The sequence below is a fragment of the Callorhinus ursinus genome, unplaced genomic scaffold (assembly GCF_003265705.2).
Source record: "Callorhinus ursinus isolate GAN/ISIS: 27379988/994484 unplaced genomic scaffold, GSC_fseal_2.0 scaffold12, whole genome shotgun sequence".
In the NCBI taxonomy this organism is placed as follows: Eukaryota; Metazoa; Chordata; class Mammalia; order Carnivora; family Otariidae; genus Callorhinus; species Callorhinus ursinus.
In genome coordinates, this window is record NW_027397074.1 from 64,287,671 (window position 1) to 64,297,530 (window position 9,860).

Sequence of the window (9,860 nt, forward strand, 5' to 3'; positions counted from 1 at the left end):
TATAATCAATTATGGCATTTATTCATATAATTTCCCTTTCATTTCTGGTTTCCATACTGAGGCACTTGAAAAAAAAATTTTTTTTAAAGTAATCTCTAGGCCCAATGTGGGGCTTGAACTCACAACTCCAAGATCAAGGGTTGCATGCTCCACTGACTGACCCAGCCAGGTGCCCCTGCACTTGAAAAGAACTTACAAAACCTATTAAAATGTTCTAAAACTTAATTTTTAAAACTCTTTTTCAAATTTAAGTGGAATTGAGTGGGGGTGGGAGTAGTATTGGGAGTTATTAATCCAGAAAAGGAATTTTGGTCTCTTTTCTATCTGTGGACCTTAATATTCTCTCAAAAATAGATAAAATATTTCAGTGCACGCATTAGCTTGAACTAATGATTATATGAGACCTTTTCCCTTGTGGGAAGAAAGAGTAAAAAAGTACAAATCAGTTTATTGAAGATGGCTAACAATTCTACAAATTTAAAAATATATAAAAACTGCTTATTTCTAAGCAGTTTAAACTAACTCATATATGAAGTTAATCAAAGTATCACATCTAATTGATATCATCAATTTTATTGCATGTTTGATTTTGTAATTTTTTTTGCAATTTCATATTCCTCCATTTTGTAGGCTAAGTAGAAAGTTTTATAATAACTTTTCTTCCTTCCTTCCTTCCTTCCTTCCTTTTGCTCAGACTGCACCTCTCCCTCTTGCTCTCCCAAAGGAAGAGAAGAACCAACCAGTATCAATGGTGAATGGCGTTCACAGAAGCAACATCAAGAACCAGCTTCACGCTCAGGAGAGAATGCTGTGCCTCCTCCTGGTAGTTTCCCGTGCTCTCTACACATTCAGAGAAACTTGTCTAGTAACAAACTGTAGAAATGATCCTTGAAAGTATGGTCTTTGAAATTTTTATTTTTGGTATTATGTGTCTTCTGAGTATACACCGGGCAATTGCTATACATGGAGGGTGTCCATGTAATTTATTGTCTGAATTGGGGCAGTTTTGTGAATTAAAAGGTGGCACTACCAAAAATCACTTGAGGACAATGGGTGTAACCTGTGACTGTCCCCAGCACACCAAGAATGTCTGGTCACCCTACAGTCAGGGTTTTAGGGGAACACTTTTTCCCCCCAGGATTTTGTGTCCTAGAGAGGAAGGAATTTCTAGAATAGTATGGGAAAAATCACTTTTATCTTTTCTCTGCCTTGTCTCTTATCCCTCCCCAGGAGAGGAGGAGTGATTTTGCTGATTGATGAGTTTGGGAGAAGAAATGGAATGTGTAATCTCTTGAGTATAACTACTGACAAAGCAACCAATGTAATGCCTGATACTTCTAAAAATAAAGATTTCTCCAGATGCTTGTTGCAGAAGTTTCTGACATTATATAAAATAATATTTTTTTTTGCTTGATAATTCTAATTTTAAATGTCCATATGGACTTTTGGAAAACTAAATTTAAACATATCCCTCTCTTTACCACAGCTCCCTCTACTGTAAATCTTTTCATATGTTCAGGTAATATGTTCTTTAGGAAAGCTTTCCTATTTTTACACATCACCCAAAGATGCCTTCTCTGTTTCAGAGAATCCTCTGTTTATTTAAATTTAAATTGAACTCTTATCTTTTTGCATCCTCTAGCTTTTTGATTTAGGTAATAAATCAGGTTTCATCTACTTTATTTTGTGTATTATTGAGCTACATTTATTAGTAATCTAACATTTTTTTAAAGATTTTATTTTTTTTTTAAGTAATCTCTACATCCAACATGGGGCTCAAACTTACACCTCCGAGATCAAGAGTCACATGCCCCACTGCCTGAGCCAGCCAAGCACTCCATATTTTAATCTAATTTTTTTTTAAGATTTTTTTTTTTATTTATTTGAGAGAGAGTGAGCGAGCGAGCAAGAGAGAGGGAACACCAGCGGGGGGAAGAGCAAAGAGAAAGGGAGAAGCAGACTCCCCACTGAGAAGGGAACCCAACCCGGGGGACTCCGGGATCACAACCCGAGCCAAAGGCAGACGCTTAACTGCCTGAGCCACCCAAGTGCCCCTATTAATCTAAAATTTAAAATTTAACCCAAATTGTAGAGACCAAGTTGGGATGATTTCTTTTTCTTTTTTTTGAAGACTTCCCTGCAAAAGAGGGCAGCTTAAGTTTGTTACTTTTGAGCACTCTATAGATCTTCCTATGATACTGAATCTTTAATGTTAAAGACAGAATCAAAAGATACTAAAGGCAAAACTAAATATTAACAAATACCTATTTTTCAATTGCTTGCAAAAATGAGAATGGTGTAATAATCATGAAAGATGTAGTACTATTCCAAATATAATATATATTTTAGATTAGGAAACATCTACAATTGTTTACCGCTATATTACGCCTCTCTCTTAAATCTCTCAAAACCAACCTTACTGTTATTTCAGGACTAAAAGACGCCAAGCTCCATGTACTTGACTATTTACTAGGAGTCTGAATTGAGTGTCGGTATTTACTAGGACTCTGAATTGAGTGTCAGTCTCTTCCTTTAGCTCTTTAGGAATAAATTCAGTTAGTACCCCAAAGTTGAGAGGCCTGTACCATTCAGACATTTCCTTCTCCAGAAGGGATCCTCCCTCCATTCCAGCTGAAGGAGCTCGAGCGAGAGATATCAAGAGGTCACAGGGAGACTGCACTCAAGTCTGAGGAACAATACTGCCTTCACTCAGTTGACTTCCTTATTAATCCCTTCATATTTTGAGACCAGTCAACATCTAACTGCCTCAGCAAGTTGCCTTTTCTTGGTGTTCATCTTCCACAGCTCATCATCTTCCTTAAATACTGTGGTCCTTCATCTTTAGGTACACTGTACTGTCCTCCCAATTCTCTCATGACTTTGTTTGTTTGCTTTTCTGTTGTTGAATATTTTCTCTCCTTTGGTTTTGAGGTGATCCTCAAAATTCTGTCTTCAGGTCTCATCTCTTTTCTGTAGATATTTCCCTCCTTTGCATCAACCACCACCTCAAAACAGAAGAATCCCAATTCGACACCTCTAGAAAAATTCCTAACTGCCTGCTAGATGTCACCACCTTGAGATCTCTACACCTCGAGATCTCTACACCTCAAAAAGCAATGTCTGTTACCATTTGTAAGTGCTTTTTGTCTTTCTTCCTCTGTATCTTTCCTCTTGCCATTCCCTCCATCTGGAGTCCCTTTGCAATTTCAGCCTGTTCAAATTCTGCTGGTAAGTTAAATATCATCTCCAGCTCAAAGCTTATCCAGATTTTCTTTCTTTCTTTTTTTTAAGATTTTATTTATCGATTTTTATTTATTTATTTATTTTTTAAAAGATTTTATTTATTTATTTGACAGAGAGACACACAGCAAGAGAGGGAACACAAGCAGAGGGAGTGTGAGAGGGAGAAGCAGGTTTCCCACTGAGCAGGGAGCCTGATGTAGGGCTTGATCCCAGGACCCTGGGATCATGACCTGAGCCGAAGGCAGATGCCCAACGACTGAGCCACCCAGGAGCCCTATTTATTTATTTTAGAGAGAGAGAGAGAGAGAGCATGCGTGGTGAGGGGCGGAGGGGGGAGAGAGAGAGGGACAAGCAGACTCTGCACTGATCATGGAGCCTGACGCAGGGCTCAATCCCAAGACCCTGAGATCAGGACCTGAGCTGAAACCAAGAATCAGATGCTTAACTGACTGCGCCACCCAGGTGTTGCTTATCCAGGGTTTCTTAACCACATTTGATATCTTCATGTTTTAAACTCACATGGCATTCCAGGTATATCTAACTTACAGAACTGGTTTTATTCCACATAATTTGTAGGTTATTTATATAATCATCTTATCCTTATACTATAGTTCATAAATTACTCCTACTATATACTATATACATGTTAAGCAAGTGTAGCTTTTCCCCCTCTGTGACTGAGCTGATTATCCTCACAAACCACCACCTGCCTGGTATGAATAAAGCACAGAGGTAAATGGCATATATGACATGACATTGTTTTTCTAAAGAAATGTATGATGAGTAGGGTTATGCACATATTTTTCCTGATTTCATCCACCAGTGAGGATAAATGTTTCACATGTGAAATAATACAGCAAACCCCAGTGCTCTGAGATCCCTCATGTGGATGATCAACATTTCACTCTGATTACCCTCTCCAATTTTTACCTTGTGGATTCCTAGAGGAAGGGAGAAGAAAGATTCTCGTTTAATCATCACTTCACATCCCTTCTGCTCAAGCATCATCTGCTTTTACTTTGTGACCTATTGTCACAGTTTGCTCAAGGGTCTGGTCCCTGCCCTTTCCTGTGTGGCCAACAGTCTATCCAGACCACTACATACTGATCCTTTTCTCTCTCCCCTGGTAGGTGAGAAGCTTGTCTGAATTCCACCGGAGAACTGTAGGTCCCTCCAGCAGTAGAAAACAGTACTTTTTAAGGGATGCGGGGGGGGGAGGCTAGGTAGGGAGAGACAGCTTGGAGGTTTATGGGATCAGGCTCACAGAAATCCCAATAATGTGGAGGTGTAAGGAAACGAGAAATAGGGGAACACACCAGACCACCCTGACCTAGTTGTCAGGGGGCGGGGTGTCTTTTTTATGATAGTCACCTGTAACCAACAAAGAATAACCAGACCTAAAAAGAAGTAAGCCATTAAAGATGTCATCACTAGTCCTACTCAAGCCAAGACATTACAAGAATGATAAGTCCATTAGCTCCCTGGCCGGTTCTAAATAAAAGACTGTCAGTAGAGGCCCGTGTCGGCAACCCTGTCCGGATCCCTCTCAGTCCTGAGAGTTTTTTCTGTGTCCTTGCTTAATAAAACTCTATTGCTTTACTCACTCTCCTTTGTCCACAAGATTGATTCTTGAACTCCGTGAGACAAGAACCTCACTCTCCCACCTCACTTTCTTCTATCTCACAGCTCTCGTCTCCAGAGCATGCAGACTCCTGACGGAAGGAGCCAAGGAGAGCTCAGGAGATGGTCAAGCCCAATCTCACACAGTCCTTGTACCTGTTCCCTCCAATCTTTGGATTCTGGAGCTCAATCTATCTACCCCTCAAGACTATTATACCTTCTGGGGCACATGGCTGGTTCAGTCAGAAGAGCATTAGACTCCTGTTCTCAGGGTCTTGAGTTCAAAACCTATGTTGGCCTAGCAAAGAAAGAAAGAAAGAAAGGAAGAAAGGAAAAAAGGAAGAAAGAAAAGAAAGAAAGAAAGAAAGAAAGAAAGAAAGAAAGAAAGAAAGCCAGCCAGCGAGGAAGGAAGGAAGGAAGGAAGAGAGAAAGAAAGAAAAAAGACTACTATACCCCCTTGTATTCCCCTCTAGGACTCTCCCTCCAGCCATCTCTTTCAGGGAGCCTGAATTCATCTGACTGAACTTACATATTAGAAGCCTATCTGCAGGGGAGATTCATGTTTTCTTCCACAGTCCTGGGTTTCATAAAGAACAGAAAACACATCTGGACTTCTACTCTAGTGTCCCTGTCTCTGATATTAAGTGTCTGCTCCACCAGGAGCTCACAGAGAGCCTAGGTGTCTGGATTGCCTGATGGTATACTCCAATGGAACAGAATCTCTGCCCACACAAACATGGATTTGCCTTTAGAGAAATCTCTAAAAGTGCACAGAAAAATATTACTTTGAGGGTAATGAGAATATAATCAATCTGAATTTTTCTTTATATTTTTCCATATTCAGTATAATAACCATTAATTTTATAATAAGACAGCTGTTTTATAAAAAGAGAAAAAGTTAGCACTTGTGTCCTTCTGCCTCATATTTTAATTGGGGTGTATTTTTCCCTGGTCTCCCCTATTCCCATTCTATGCACACACATATGTATACACAGGCCCCCACATACATTAGCCTGAGCTTCTTGGGCATAAGAGACATTTTGAATCTACCTTAAACATCAAACATGGTGTTGTGAATGTCATAAACTGTCAAAATTCATCAAATTCAAGGGTTAGGAGCTCTAAAAAGCTTGCTGCAATGAACCAAATGTTTGTGTCCCCCCAAAATTTATATATTAAAATCCCAATCCTTAATGTGATGGTCTTAGTAGGTGGGACCTGCTAATTCATGGGTGGAGCTTTCATGAATGGGATTAGTGCCCTTATAAAAGTGCCCAGAGAGTTTTCTTACCTTCTTCTTGTCCTGTGAGGATACAGTGAGAAGTTTGCATTCCACAGCCTGGAAGAGGGACCTCGCTGCAACCTGAGGGTGTGATCCGATTTCCAGCCTCCAGAACTGTGAGAAAGAAATTTCTGTTTATAAACCACCTAGTCTGTGGTATTTTGTTACTGCAGCCAGAACTCAGTAAGCTATTTGGCTATAGCTGAGACATTACTGATCTCTTTATATTAGTGAACTTTTACCAGGCATTTACAATTTTTTGCCTTAAGCATAATAATTTCACAGATTACGAATGTAATCTAGTCTCATGTCCAGAGGTGAGGGTGGGTTTTCCTAACTAGGGTCTCAGAGAAAAGTCCCCCCCCTTTTTTTAATGTTTTAATTTTTTTAAAGTAATTTTTTTAAAATGAATTTATTTACTTGAGAGAGAAAGGGGGGGGGGAGAGGCAGGCTCCCCGCTGAGCCAGGAGCCAGATGTGGGGCTCAGTCCCAGGGACCTGGGATCATGACCTGAGCTGAAGGCAGACACTTAACTGTGTGAGCCACCCAGGTGCCCCTTTATTTAAAATTTATTTGAGAGAGAGAGAGAGAGAAAAAAAGTACAAATGGGAGAGGGAGAAGCAGGCTTCCCACGGAGGAGGGAGCCCAATGTGGGGCACAATCCCAGGACCCTGAGATCATGACCCGAGCTGAAGGCAGATGCTTAACCAACTGAGCCATCCAGGTATCCCAAGATAACTCCCTTCTTAATCTCTGGCCTCTCTTCCCCAGGTATTTTGGGAAGGTGGAGACAGCATGAGTCAGTAGATGCATTGCTATGTAGTAAATAGCAAGGGTAGAGCAATCACAAGTCCATTTATTTGGGTCTCCAATAATCTCAGTGAAGATTAATAACTTTCCTTTGTAGCAGTCTTGCACAAGTTTTGAATCTTCTCTTTAATTACGTTTTCTAGCTGTTTCCTGCTGGTGAATAGAAATACATCCGACTTACATATTAATCTTCGATCCAGCTACCTGTTAAACTCTGTTATTTTTTCAATTCTTTGTGGACCTTTGTGAGTTTTCTACACAAGCAATAATATCTGAATATGGCAGTTTTACTTTCTCCTTTCTAAGTATTAGGTCTGTAAAAGCAGGGGAGTGAGTAAATGGAATTATACTGTTGTAAGATTATTACATTTGTGAAGCGTGAAGTGTAAAATGTCAAGTGGAAAGTGAGAATTGAAAAATGGAAAACAGAAACTGTCAGGTATATTCACACACTTTAGTGTGAATAGTGACAATATTGACAGTAAATGGACACTGATGAGTTAAGTAATCCTATTGTCAGTCATAGAACAAACATTAGCAACATAATAAAAAGAGATATAACTAAGAGGCCAGTAGATAAAATGGAACGACCGAAAAAAAAAATCAAGTAACCCCAAAGAAGGAAAGAAAGGCATAACAGATTAACAAAAAAGAGAAGATATAAAATGAAAATAAGTAGCAATATTAGAGACTTAAATTAACTATACTGATAATTACATTATGTGCAAATGGACTAAACACACCAGTTAAAAGGCAGAAATTGTCAGACTGAGTTAAAAAAGCAAGTCCCTACCCACTTCTGGGGAAATTATAAACCTCGTAAGCTTTTCAGAGAATTTTTGTTACTTCCTTTTTTTTTTTGGGTACAGAAATTTACATAATTTGAATTTGATCTAGCTTTTCATTTCATCAGAAATTGGAAATATGGGTGAATCTGAGCAAAATACTGTATTGAATCAAATCTGCTTTAATCACTCTTTCTCTTCTTTTTCTTTTTAGAAAACTATTACTCCTTCTCTGAGAAAAGAAAAACCTAAATAATCTGCAGGTAAAAAAACAAAAACAAAAACACAAAACTTATTCTGAATGCCTTCAACAGGGCTCCAATTTTCATGCAAACGAGACCCCAGCTTGAGAGAAAATTTCATCTTTGCCTGGAATGCCCCATAACACATTGTAAGAGGCTCTATAGTATAGTTATGGAACTTGGTGTTTTTTTAAAAAAAATTTATTTATTTAAAGTAATCTCTATACTTAACCTGGGGCTCAAACTCATGACCTAGAGATCAAGAGTCAAATGCTCCTCCAACAGAGCTAGCCAGGTGCCCCTAAACCTTTGTTGGTTTAAAGTTGTAAATCCCAAAGAGATTTTTTAGTTGATCCTAAGTTAATAAAGCATTATCATAATAAACTTAGTGATTGGTCATTTTATCATATGTAAAAAAATACATCTCTCTGGGAGACATCATAAGATTTGCTATCATTGAGTGGAAAGAATAAAATCCCTAATCATACATGAATTCGGACTCTAATATATGTACACGTACACACACACACACACACACACACACACACACCCCTATATTTAGAACCATCTTAACAAGCTCACATTTCAGTTGAAGAAAATGTGTAACAAAAGCATGGTAAAACCACATCTTTCTCACCTTTGACACAGTTCTTGGAAGAACTGAAAAGGGGGACCACAGAACTCAATGCTTTTGACAAAATGATGCCCTGTCCCCCTAATACCTCTCCCTGCAAATATTTAAGATACCAATGACAAGTAGGTTATCATTGGAACTGATTATTCACCTCCCCTTAAAAGCCCATTAGAACTCATTCCATCATGCCTTTAATGCATAAAACCCAAACTCCCAGGTTATTTTTATCACTTGTATTTTCCTCTCTGTACCTTCTCATTGAGTCAAATTCACATCACTCCCTGACCTGGCAAACCTGTCCGTTATGTCCTCTGTAACTTAAAATCTGCAAGCAAGAAAATCCCTTAGATCATTCAAATGATCCAGGCAGCTACACGGCTATTCTCTGCCAAGTCCAAACCTTAACCCACAGCTTTTATTGAGCCAGGGGCATGGAGGTGAACTCAAAGGGCAGTTATCTAAAGTGGCACCACCTGGGCACCATAGGATCTCTGCTAGTTATCTAAGGTGGAGCCTTCTGTGCACAACTTTAGAGGAGATCAAAACAAGTCTTCCCACATTCCAGTCAGGGCTTACGTTAACTTCCATGGGGCCTGGAACACAAGCCACAAGGGAGGTGGCTCAGTAGGCATGAACAAGATAGAGGGCCAAAGATGGAGTCAGGGTCGTCAGCAGTCCTACAGATTTGTTGAGCAAAAAACAAAGTGTATGTATGTATGTGTATATATGTATGTATATAGGTTACAAGTCAGAAAATTTAGATCTAGTTTTATATTCTGAATAATACAAATGGCTAGAAAATGGAATAAAATATCAGTAAGCATCATAGGGAAAGAATTATTTATATTTAAAATTCATACTGTTTAATAATGCATAATTTTGTTTCTGTAATAGAAGGTAATTATAAAATATATACTGGGGACCAAGATCATGCCAAAGTCTTTACAAACTTAGGGTGCTATTTTGCCAGAGTTAACATATAATTTTGGTTGGTATCATTTCTTGCATTTAATATATTAAATAAAGACAGCAGGAACTACACAAGAAGGAACATATGATTCTCAAAAAGATACTGAGCTTAATTACATCAGAGAAAAATCTGTGATTCCTTTATGTAAAAAAATACATACATGATAAAATAATTTTGATATATAACTTCAATTTGACTGCTTTCCGAGTGAGGTCTCATTGGCTGGAATGCATCATTTATTAGGCAGTCCTCATATTCTGGGAAGATTCTTTGG

The 9,860-nt window shown here is 38.7% G+C and overlaps 1 non-coding gene across 1 annotated transcript; it reads right to left on the minus strand.

Annotated features, from left to right (window-relative positions):
* Positions 1-687: 687 nt before the first annotated feature.
* Positions 688-904, minus strand: LOC112818627 (small nucleolar RNA U3). The gene has a single exon (XR_003206631.1). It is a non-coding gene; the product is annotated as a small nucleolar RNA U3 (small nucleolar RNA).
* Between the last annotated feature and the right edge of the window lie 8,956 nt (positions 905-9,860).